Here is a 13,518-nt window from a genome sequence, read left to right as displayed (position 1 = left end):
ATCACCCTAAAGGATTGAAGTTGGATGGTTTATCCGGTGTTTGTCAACTGGCAATAGGATCAGTAAGCAACATCGTAGCATATGGCCGGGTTGATGAAATCCCTGTTGCTAAAGGATGTGAGCTGACTTTTCACGGAATGTGCCTTTCGAAGGAAAATGCAAGAGTATCCATTTCTTATGCAATTCAAGACGATGCTAAGATCCCATTCCCCGTAGGAGATGAAATTGTAACTGTGAAACAAGCAATAGGTTCTTTTATTGCATGGCCAATGGATCTCGTGGTGGGGAACACAAGCAGTACTCAAATTTTGTCTACTCCAAAGGTAAAGATTGATGATAGTGTGTGTGTGTGTAATTGATATATTTTGTTATGTTTTTACTGTGTTGACGTGCATGTTTTTATTTTCAGAATGTCAAAAAGCGTGGTGCGAAGAAAGTTGGTTCCAAGAAAACAAAGAAGCCTATAGTGATATAAACTAATGATGTGGAGGATGAGCTTCATATAGAGATGGGTGTAAATTATCCATCATCTTTAAAACGGTTGTGGATGTAGGCAAATGATGCTTTAAGCAATGGCAGAACCGTAAGTTTTCAGTTAAATGAACAAGCATTTGCTGTGACAAAGAAGCAGGTGATATTTCTGCAAGATATATATTCCCTATGTGGTAGAGGTGAAATATCTGGATCGATCATTACCATATTCATTCAGTAAGTTTCCACGTACATTAGCTTTTTCAATTTGTTGTTAATTATCTTGAATTAAAAATGAGTGCATTCTTATTTTAATTGTTCTCTAAATAAAATGAAATTAAATTCCAACTATTGTTTAATTTGTTTACAGCTTCTTGTATGAGTTTTTGAGAAAGAATAAAATGACGAATATGATTGCTTTTGTGGATCCGGGTATGGTTGGAGCCATTGGTTGTGGCAATGCAGGGGAGAGGTCACGTGCGCTTGCCAACCGTTTTATAAATGCTAAGGAAGGACAATGCTTTCTTATTCTTTTCAATGACGTGTAAGCATTTCTCACTTTATAAGTACACTTCATATTTTATGATCTCATTAAGATGTTTAAGTACTTGTAATTTAATTTTCATTTTTTTTTGTATTTTTAGTGAATTTTAGAAATTTGTAGAATATATTTGTATGGCTAGAACTTTAAATTTGGTAACTTGTAAATTAATTTGGTAACTTTTAAATTGTTAAATATATAATTAAATGAGATATAAGTAATTTATTTAATTATTTCTTCAAGTTACCTTTGGTTATTTTTGAGGTAACATCTAACTGCATAATTGAATTTCTCAATGACACATCTTCTCATGCTTTGGTAGGAATCACTGGTCATTGATCGTTGTTGTTCCAATGACGGAGGTAGTATACCACATGGATCCTCTTAAGCGTCGTATTGCAAGCGATGAATGGGTAGAAGTTGTTGACAAGTGAGTCAATATTTTTAATTGCATTAGGTAATTTACGCAAAATATTTTTTGTTGACTTGTACTACTTTCTAACAGTTCGATAAAGATGTACAAAGAGAGGCTGAATAAGGTTGCCAAGAAGAAAATTTGTTGGGATAATACGGCGGTAATAATATATTTTTATAATTTCTCATATATGCAAGTAAAATATGTGATTAATTTTATTTTCTATTTCTTTTCAGGGAGTTCCTTTGCAGACAGGGGTCCGGGACTGTGGCCTTTTTATCATGGGATATATGAAAGAAATTTGTTATGATAAAGTATAACGACTCGTGTAATCTTTTTGAATTATTTAATTGTGCAATTGTGAAAATTATTAAATAAATAAAATATGTGTGTTGGTTTTGACCGCTATGTCTTGTTTAATTATTACCCATATGTGATTTATAGCGTACCGGGTTGTCCGCGCGATTAATTATGGGATCATATTGAATTGTTTTCACTTTCAAAAGTGGATTTAGTGCAAATTTATTTGCATAAATATTGGGAATATTTCTGAATTTTTTTATGATTTTATAATTACAATAATTATTTTTAGGATTTTATAAAATTGAGAAATAAATATTTCATTAATTATTTATTTTTAAATGATTTTCCAAGTATGTTTAATGGTAAAATCCATATTTAATTCTAAAATTCTTCAAAAATTATGAACCTCATATTTATTTAAGTTTGGAATATTCTGAGAATTTTAAAATTATTTTGGAAATTTTCGGGATTAATTTCACCCGCACGTGGTTTCGGTTATTTGTTAAAAGCGGGTATAAAGTGCATTTTAGAAATTATTTTAAAATTTCGAAAATTGTGTTTTCATTTACTTCGGGATATTTCTAATATTTTAAGACTATTTACGTGAATTTTAGAATTTGTTTTAAAAGCAGATCGGTTCGTTAATCGTGAAATGCGGGTACGAGTTGCGTTTAAAAAATGCTTTAAAAATTATGAAAACCTTATTTTATTAGTTTCGAGATTTTTATAAAATTTTAAGACTATCTTGATAATTTTCCAAGTTTATTTTACGTACAGCTTGGTTCGTTAAAATTGGAAGAATGAATCAGAATTCGGGATACAGGGATATCAGGACACGTGTCCAGTTTGTATAAAAAGAGGACACGTATCAGTTTTTGCACAAGTGTGGTAGCAGATGGAAATTGGTAGTTCATAATTCATTTGCATATAAAAAAATAATAAATATTATTAATCAGAGGAGAGATAAACACAACCGTGTTTACCCCCCCCCCCTTCTTCATCGGCTTCGACTTCAATCTCTCTACACTTTCTCTTCTTCTCTTGTTATCTCTCTCTCCTTCTCTACTGTCTTCCTCCCTCCTCTCTTTCTCTGCTCCGTCGTTGTTCTATTTTCCGGTAATTCCTTTTCTGGTTGCTGCTTTGTTTCGGTTATTAGCTTCGATTGTGTACCTGTTGGCTCATATCTATACTTGTATATATATATACGTGCTACTGTGTGTGCATGTTGGTGATGTCTGTGATTATTCATTCCGGTTGCCGCCGGATTTTTCCGAATAGTATCGGGCACCAATAGATTTTACCGCCGTCGGCGATGAGCCTCGGCGAGCCGACGGTGGACTATGATGAATATTCTGAATCCTATGAATAAAATCTACAAAAATACGGATAATAATTAATAAATGTAATAGAATTGGTGTTTATGAAATTGTGGATTTCGATTGTTGTTGTTGTTTTGAATTGGTGATTGGGACTTGTAAACTGGATTGTGTTGTTGATTTGACGTCGAATTGTTCGACGGGTTAGTCCGGTAAATAAAGGAGGTGTTGCCCGATTTCTGGGAAACTGAACTATGTAAATACGGGAACGTATCTGAAGATTATCGGGATATCGAGCGAGTATAAGTAAATACTTATACGTATGTTTTATACAGAACCTGATTGTATGTTGTGTTGTATATTTTGTCCAAAACACAGTAACCCTAATTTTGAAAAATGACGAGTATACATATTTTCTAAAAAGGAACACTGGATCGATTTCGAGAATATGAACCCTAATTGTTGACTATTTTATTCTAATATGAATAATTACGAATTGGGTTTGAATATCGTTGGGTAAGAATTAGTATCGAGGATATGTCAAGCATACCTAGACGTCTAACGTAGGGTATTTCGACCCTGTAGGTTATAGTCGGGAACCTGAAATGGACGATGGACTAAAGAAAACATAGTGGTCAATTGACGAGCTCAATAGAGTTTCAACAGAAAGACCTGAGTGTCGAAGTCGAATCCAATGGGATCTAGTGTTTGGACGTTAGAACCTGAGCAACAGAGTCAGCTCAGAGTTGATCAGTAATGGTTGTAAAGCCTTTTAAGGAAAGTATTTCTGAACTTTTCTTCAAGATATATTACCAATGTTTTCAAATTGCTTCATAACATGTTACTATTATTAAACATAACTCCTGTTTTATAATGCAAGTGTTTTAAACTACTTACCCTTGAACCCTGATTCTTTCTTGATTTTGAGCCGTAAGCCTTATTCTTTGTAAACCATCCTTTGTTGATCCTCAGATATCAAATCACACCAATATGATACTACTCCCCAAAGGTATAACTACCGAACACCAAACACTAAAACAAAATTGTTTGAAAACACAGAAACTTTTATACTGCAACCATTCTTTATAACATCAAAGAACTATACCTTGAAAAATCATTTCTGACATAACACCGGATGCTGGTACAAATTGAAAACCGTTTCTTATACATACCCTGAAATCCCCTTGAGATATCCATAAGTTTCCTTATGCTTTTATTCAAGTGTTTAACCATCGTTGATTATGAACTTGTTTTATTGAATTATATCATTTATCATATTGAACTGCTTTAGGATTGGATAGTTTTTATATATGTGGACCAGATTCGTGGTCAAACCATACCAATGGTCAAGTTAGGCCAATGTGTGCCTTGGATCCAGTAATTAGAGCAGTGTTGTGTGCTTGCTCGGGGTTAGTGCGTGACTGATCAGCAGCCTAACCTTGGTTTTTAAAACTTAAAATGAATATCCAATTCTAATGATTAGTTAAAAAGAAACTTGATTCCTTTGAATCATCTCATTTGATCATTGTTTAACCTCAGTTATCACTATTATGACTTGCTGAGCTAGTTAGCTCACCCTTGCGATTCTTTTATATATTTTACAGTTGAAAAGAATATGGATGATAGTGAAGTTCCTCAGTCTAAAGTGCGGGTTAAGGTTCCAGTTGAGTTGAATCGAGCTAGCAGAAGCTTCATGCGGTATAGAGATAGTCAGATTGTAAGAATAATTTTATTATCAATTGTAAGTTAAATTAGTTGGGATTTGGTACGTTGTAATAAAGGTTAAGATTGTGGCTTGTTTTTATACTTTAACCTGTTGCGATCCGTGGTTATGTGAAACAGGGTCATTGCAAATAATATTTCCTATACAGGTTTATATTGTGCATGTGTTGTGGACCACAAACTTCTGACCCGGGTTTGGAGGGCGCCACAGGTTGGTATCAGAGCTATAGGTTATAAGTCACTGAAACAAGCCTAGATTGTCGGGATTGGGTAGAGGATTAGGATTAGGAATAGGAAATAGAAAGATAAGATGTTATGAGGTTAAATGCGATGGTATAGTAGGTTTCCAGCACAGTTCGTATTGCGATTCGGGATTTTCATCTTGCGACGTGATTTCCAGACAACGGCAATGGCAGATCCTAATTTCCCGATGTCATTCGATCATTTGGAGCTTTCCGTTCGAGGATCGTCATCTTCTCTCAGATTTGATTTGCACCTTGTTCCTCCACCAGTATTAATGGCACTACCTTTTGTTATAAAGGTTGCACTTCTTCAAGCTATTCTATGCTACTTTTCCACCTTTTGATATGAGATTACCTATTCAAGAACCTCCATATGTTTATTCTAGTTTCACTAGACATTCGGCTGTGAGTGTATCTCTTTAGTTTACCCTACATCTTGTTCTATACCCCCAGTTTAGAACTTGTTCTATGAAGCGATTGTACCTATGAGGATGGATTCAAGAGTTATAGTAAATAGTGAGCGCTTGAGATATAAATAAAGGTGAGAAGAAGTTTAGAGAGAAGATTTAAGTGTTTCAGAGGATAGTTGTTATCGGGTTAAAAGAAGCCATTAGTGACTAAGACACCCATGAATAATTATGGGATGGATTAGCTGAATTTTGAAAGAGTTAGAGAGAAAGGTATAAATCTGGAATTTTTGGTGAAATTAAATGATGGTGCTATGTTAAATGCGATATGTAAAGTAGTGATGTGATGTGATATGGGCAAACTTTGTTCTATGAGATAGACTTGTTGACTATTGGATAGCCTGTTCTACTTACCTACTGTAACGATAATGTATGGGAGCCTTGATGTGAAGCTACGAATAAGATAATGTACGACAACAATTAAAGTTTCGTCGATTAAGGAAGGTAAGTGGACTCGATAAAGGAGAAAAGGTAGATCGAAGTGAACGGACCTTTATGTGATTGTTTCCTTAAATTGGTGCCTTGTTATAGGTCGGAAGGACAACAACCAACTCATATAGTAAGGACAACCAGATTTGTGATTTTCAAAATTTTTAACAAGTTTTCGAAAAAGATTTTCCTTACAAAATTTCCAAAAGCCTTTTTGAATAAAATTATTTTTAAACATTGGTTGTTAAGTTACTACTTGAGTTTCTTGTTTGTTAGAAAACCCGGATTACCTGGAAATATGCTGTTTCAGACCTAGTATTGCTAATTCCAAGAACGAAGTAACCTGCGATTATGAAGAAGTTGATTATTCCTAACAGTAAGGTGCAAGTATTGTTTGATAAGATTAACAACAGAATCAGCATACGGAGTAACTATTCATCCAATTACTGGGACTATCAGAGTTCAAGGAATTTATTGATTAACAGAAGCCTGGGTATGACCGAAGAAGATTGGGAAGATTTCCAGACCTCTCTAAAAGAAGAATATTATTAACAAAAGGATCATTATGTCGAATGGTACGTGGTTATTCTAAATTAAAAGAGGAAACTTGAAGTTACCTGGTAGAAACGCCATTATGATCGAATTGTTAAAATATTATACGTGTAAGTGCAATATTAAAAACGCAAAACTTAACAAGTAAGAATTCATTTTAATGTTTGATTTGCGAAGACATTTCAGCGGACTTTCTAAAGTTGTTATATGATGCAATTGGGATATGATCGAATAAGCTTGAAAGATGAATACAAGTGAAATGGGGATGGTGACCAAAGGTATCATTTTTGTCTTCAATATTACAGCGTGTATTCCTCTTTAATTCTTAAATAAGTATGAACTTCTTTTCTTAAATGAACTCTTTGCTATGACATTGAAAGGGAGGATATTGTATTCCTTTCAAATTTAAATGTTTCCCTCAAGTTTTGCTTTCTGATTAGGATAAAACAGTGTTATGGTGAGACACTTTGTCAGAATGACGAAGAGTCGGGTGGGACGCCACCTAATCAGGTGTTGTATGCCATATGGTACGAAAGACTGGCCATCTTAAGTACCAATGTGGTTGTCTCATTCATATTCAAATCCTTACTTCTTCTTTCTTTTCAACTCTAATTTTTGTTGAACTTTGAATCCTTCTAGTCGTTTCGTTGTACTGTCATTCTTCGTAAGAATTTTTCAAACAGAAATCAACAAATTATGGACCAAGCGGGCAAAGTTCCATCTACTTCTCACGCATGGAAAGCAAACAAGGGAATATGGCGAGAATTGCAAATCACTAACCCAGTCAGGGATGCACTAAGAGTCGAGGGAATCTACTCCAATGAGGAATACGTCTCCGAGAACGAGAAATTGTGATTTTCCTGTGAAATATGTTATTCAGAATACGGATGCGGTAATGTGAATAATTATCGTGGATACTTTATGCGTTAAAGTATTGAAAGACGTGAGAGCCACTTGATTGTTTAGCTCCCAAGGTTTTGTTGATAAGATTGTGATTAAAGGACTAGCAAGTCAAGAACATGTAGTTGTTAAATAAGTGGGTACCAATGGTGGAATTGAGATTTCTGGCAATAAGTGGTGAAGAATTGATATCATGAAAGATAAGAGGATTTGATATTATTCTAAGAAATGGATTAACTATTAAAGCGTGATGTCCAGACAGACCGTCGTGATGAAAAGATAATTCTGAGGACGCTAAATGAGAAGGTGATGAGGTTCAGAAAATAAAAGAAAGTAACGAATTTATTAATGATGATTACGGTGATCAAGATATGAGCATTATGGTGATTATGGAATACATAAAAGTCGGAAGCAAACAAAGTTTGAAGATTTTATAGCAATTAAGGAGTTTCAAGATATGTTTTTGGATGAGTTATTAACATTTCCTTCGGATATAGAAATTGAGTTCGTGACTAACTTAGCACCTGAAATGAAGCCAGTGTCCAAGGCCCCGCACAGAATGGCACCAGTTAAAGTAAAGGAGTTAGCAAAGTAAATGCAAGAAATGATAGAAGAAGAAGCGATTAGACCTAGTGTACCCCATAAGGTGCACCGGTATTAAATGTTAATAAGAAAAATGGAAGTATGTGATTATGCGTCAACTAGCGAGAGCTCAACAAGTTTACTATCAAAAGCAAGTACCTGTTACCTCGACCCAATGATTTGTTTGATCAAACGAAAGAAGCAAAGTACTTTTATGAGATTGATTTAAGACTTGGTATGTCACCAACTGAAGATTAAACCTATGGATGTATCAAATATAATTTTCAGAACTAAGTGATGTTCTCGTATCGTCAATTGGATTAACCAATATACCAGTAATATTTGAACCGGATGGACAGAACCTTTAAGGAATATCCGGGTAAGCTATAGTTGTGATACTTAAAGTCAACGGAGTACCATGCAAAGCATTTAATGATGACTGGGAAGTTGGAGAAGAAATAAGTTGTATAAAATATAGTTCTTAGCATAAATAGTCAATGTAGAGAAGATCAAAAGAGATTCAGCAGAAGTTAAAATTACTATGAATGAAAAGAGACCAGAAACACCAACAAAAGTAAGAAGTTCTATTATGGGCCGGTTACTATCGGAAATTTGTGCAAGATTTCTTGAAAGTTGCAATATCTTGAACGAAGCTAACCAGGAAAAGCAAGAAGTTTTGTGAAATGGAGAAGGGTGAAGGGAAAGTTTTGCGGAATTAAATGAAAGAATGGTTTTAGCACCTGTTTTATCAATTTAAAAGTATCAAGGAGGTTTGGTAGTTTATAGTGATGATTCTCATAAGGGAATAGGATGTGTGTTGATGCAATACAACAACGTTATTGTATATGCACCCAGATAACCGAAACCTTATGAGCAGAAGTATCAAAATTATAACTGGGACTAACAGTACCAATATTTGTTTTAAAAGATTGGAAAAAACATGATAAATATGGAGAAAGATGTAAGATCTATACGGACCATAAGAGTTTGAAGTATGTATTCACGAGGGAAAGCAAATGTAGTGGCAAGCAATAAGCAAAAAGGAGAGAAGAACAGAGAGACTGCACCAGAGGAATTAATTATAGAATTCTGAAAGTTGGAATTGGAAGCTAAAGTTCATAATCCAAAAGGAAGAAAGATGGATAGTGTAACCTTTTAGTTGAAGTTGTGAAGGGAAAGATAAGATGTCAAGAGAAGATAATGGATCACGATATTAGTAGTTGGAAAAAGGAAATTTATGCGCCCAGGAGAACGATCACGATATCTCCAGATTTTCTTCCAGCACTTGGATGCTACAAGTAGAAGAATTAAGAAAGGAGATCCCACAGGGAATTTACAATATTAAGTATTTAAGTTATTGAAGAGATGTCAAGATATATGGAAATTTAAAGAAAAATAGTGATAACCAAGTATAAGAAGGAAATTTCAAGATAGATCAGGAGGTGTTGGACATGTCAAAGAGTTAAGACGAAGTATTGGAAATCCTAGTGGATAAGCCAGACCCAGGAAGTGACTTTACAAGAAGCGAATCGTGAAGCGGGAGTTTAGCAAAATAATGAATAAGAATAAGTGACCCCTATAAAGAATTAATTTCCTACGAGACCTAATTCAAGCAATATATTATATCTCAAGGATTAACTTAAGATCCAACCTGAGAAAATATCAGAGATTACGATTAAAGTGAGTTAAGAGCATTGCAAGCTCTGGTGATATTATGTGAAATGACGAGTGTATTAGGTGGTTATAAGGAATTAAGGAATGTGGTGTATAAGGATTACTTGGATAAGCAAACTGTATTTATTGATAACATCCTCAGCTACTCAAGGAATAAGAAAGTCTGCGTGGGATGCCCAAGGATTTTTCTCCAAAGATCAGAAGGAAAGCAACTATAAGTTGAGTCTTTAAGAATGAAATTTTGACTAAGGTTAACAAAAGATTCTGAATTAATCCATTAACAACCACCTAAGCAAAACCGTATAGTAACGGATGTTTTAGGCCGACAGAAAGGATTGGATGTAATTAAGACCACCAAGGAGTTAATAAACGAATTGGAAAGAGTGAAATCTGAAGTTCAAATATTTAAAAATAACAGTACATGAAAATATGAGATTACTTTTCAGCCTTAACTGATGGAAAAGAATAAGAGATGTTCAAATGTTTGGAAACCAAGTTGAAAATGAGCACCGCCTATCATCCTTAAATGGAGAGTCAAAGTATGAAAGTGATTCAGGAACTGTAAGATATATTGAAAGATTGAGTTTTTAAGAAAACACGGGAATGATCATTTATCATCGATGTCAGCTTTGGAATGCTACTTTACCAAGCTTCATGCGAACGCGAGTGTAGGTCCCCATTTTTATTAAGATAAAGTGAGAGGAAGGAAGTTGTTAAATTTTAAGTTAATTCTACACCCCAAGAGCGTAGTGCTATTGGTTAAAGCAGCTCGGAATAGACAAAAAAAGAAGATGAAATTGTATTGAGAGAAAGTATGAGTATAGAAATAGGATCAGTAGTGTTAGTAGAAGTGTCGTCTTGAAAGAGATTGGATAAGTTTGAGTAGAAGGGACAAGCTAAGTCCTAAAATTAGTGAACCATTCGAGGTATTGATAAATATAGATAAAGTTGTTCATAAATGATATGACCGTCACACCCATGTGTACACCTAAGGTATTTTACCTGTCAATGTTAAAGTGATAAGTATTGGGTTTGAATTAAGTGATTGATCAGGAGCCAATGGGGCTCTTGTCCAAGTTGTTCTGTATATAGTGATCAATCCAAATTCTTGATCGTCAAAGGCAAGTCCTTGGAAATGAGTGCATACCTATTGTGAGTACGTTTGAATCCTCGAGTAGAAGGGTTTACTTAGAAATTAGAGTCAGATATGCTTGACAAATATCCTCACTTGTGTAACTAGACCAGATTCTGAGGACGGAATCTTTTTAAGGGGGGAGGATATAACGACTCGTGTAATCTTTTTGAATTATTTAATTGTGCAATTGTGGAAATTATTAAATAAATAAAATATGTGTGTCGGTTTTGACCGCTATGTGTTGTTTGATTATTACCCATATATGATTTATAGTGTACCCGGTTGTCCGCGCGATTAATTATGGGATCATATTGAATTGTTTTCACTTTCAAAAGTGGATTTAGTGCAAATTTATTTGCATAAATATTGGGAATATTTCTGAATTTTTTTTATGATTTTATAATTACAATAATTATTTTTAGGATTTTATAAAATTTAGAAATAAATATTTCATTAATTATTTATTTTTAAATGATTTTCCGAGTATGTTTAATGGTAAAATCCATATTTAATTCTAAAATTCTTCAAAAATTATGAACCTCATATTTATTTAAGTTTGAAATATTCTGAGAATTTTAAAATTATTTTGGAAATTTTCGGGATTAATTTCACCCGCACGTTGTTTCGGTTATTTGTTAAAAGCGGGTATAAAGTGCGTTTTAGAAATTATTTTAAAATTTTGAAAATTATGTTTTCATTTACTTCGGGATATTTCTAATATTTTAAGACTATTTTCGCGAATTTTAGAATTTGTTTTAAAAGCAGCTCGGTTCGTTAATCGTGAAATGCGGGTACGAGTTGCGTGTCAAAAATGCTTTAAAAATTATGAAAACCTTATTTTATTAGTTTCGGGATTTTTATAAAATTTTAAGACTATCTTGATAATTTTCCGAGTTTATTTTACGTACAGCTTGGTTCGTTAAAATTTGAAGAATGAATCAGAATTCGGGATACGGGGATATCAGGACACGTGTCCAGTTTTTATAAAAAGAGGACACGTATCAGTTTTTGCACAAGTGTGGTAGCAGATGGAAATTGGTAGTTCATAATTCATTTGCATATAAAAAAATAATAAATATTATTAATCAGAGGAGAGATAAACACAACCGTGTTTACCCCCCCCCCTTTCTTCATCGGCTTCGACTTCAATCTCTCTACACTTTCTCTTCTTCTCTTGTTATCTCTCTCTCCTTCTCTACTGTCTTCCTCCCTCCTCTCTTTCTCTGCTCCGTCGTTGTTCTATTTTCCGGTAATTCCTTTTCCGGTTGCTGCTTTGTTCCGGTTATTAGCTTCGATTGTGTACCTGTTGGCTCATATCTATACTTGTATATATATATACGTGCTACTGTGTGTGCATGTTGGTGATGTCTGTGATTATTCATTCCGGTTGCCGCCGGATTTTTCCGGCGAGGTGACCCTGCGTGTGTGTGGCGCGTGTGTTTGGCTGTTCTCGTTGCTTAACTCAGTTGGTTTGATGTTATTATTATTTGATTTCTGCAGGGACTAAATTGATTAAATTTCATGAAATAAATAATTACTTTTGGGAATTTATTAACGTTTAATCGGCGAAATTTATTTAGAAACCCGAATAGTATCGGGCACCAATAGATTTTACCGCCGTCGGCGATGAGCCTCGGCGAGCCGACGGTGGACTATGATGAATATTATGAGTCCTATGAATAAAATCTACAAAAATACGGATAATAATTAATAAATGTAATAGAATTGGTGTTTAGGAAATTGTGGATTTCGATTGTTGTTGTTGTTTTGAATTGGTGATTGGGACTTGTAAACTGGATTGTGTTGTTGATTTGACGTCGAATTGTTCGACGGGTTAGTCCGGTAAATAAATGAGGTGTTGCCCGATTTACGGGAAACTGAACTACGTAAATATGGGAACGTATCTGAAGATTATCGGGACGTCGAGCGAGTATAAGTAAATACTTATACGTATGTTTTATACAGAACCTGATTGTATGTTGTGTTGTATATTTTGTCCAAAACACAGTAACCCTAATTTTGAAAAATGACGAGTATACGTATTTTCTAAAAACGAACACTGGATCGATTTCGAGAATATGAACCCTAATTGTTGACTATTTTATTCTAATATGAATAATTACGAATTGGGTTTGAATATCGTTGGGTAAGAATTAGTATCGAGGATATGTCAAGCATACCTAGACGTCTAACGTAGGGTATTTCGACCCTATAGGTTATAGTCGGGAACCTGAAATGGACGATGGACTAAAGATAACATAGTGGCCAGTCGATGAGCTCAGTAGAGTTTCAACAGAAAGACCTGAGTGTCGAAGTCGAATCCAATGGGATCTAGTGGTTGGACGTTAGAACCTGAGCAGCAGAGTCGGCTCAGAGTTGATCAGTAATGGTTGTAAAGACTTATAAGGCAAGTATTTCTGAACTTTTCTTCAAGATATATTACCAATATTTTCAAATTGTTTCATAACATGTTACTATTATTAAACATAACTCCTGTTTTATAATGCAAGTGTTTTAAACTACTTACCCTTGAACCCTGATTCTTTCTTGATTTTGAGCCGTAAGCCTTATTCTTTGTAAACCATCCTTTGTTGATTCTCAGATATCAAATCACACCAATATGATACTACTCCTCAAAGGTATAACTACCGAACACCAAACACTGAAACAAAATTGTTTGAAAACATAGAAACTTTTATACTGCAACCATTCTTTATAACATCAAAGAACTATACCTTGAAAAATCATTTATGACCTAATACCGGATGC

The sequence above is a fragment of the Apium graveolens genome, unplaced genomic scaffold (assembly GCF_009905375.1).
Source record: "Apium graveolens cultivar Ventura unplaced genomic scaffold, ASM990537v1 ctg451, whole genome shotgun sequence".
NCBI classification, from domain to species: Eukaryota; Viridiplantae; Streptophyta; class Magnoliopsida; order Apiales; family Apiaceae; genus Apium; species Apium graveolens.
Note: the sequence above shows the minus strand (reverse complement) of the source record.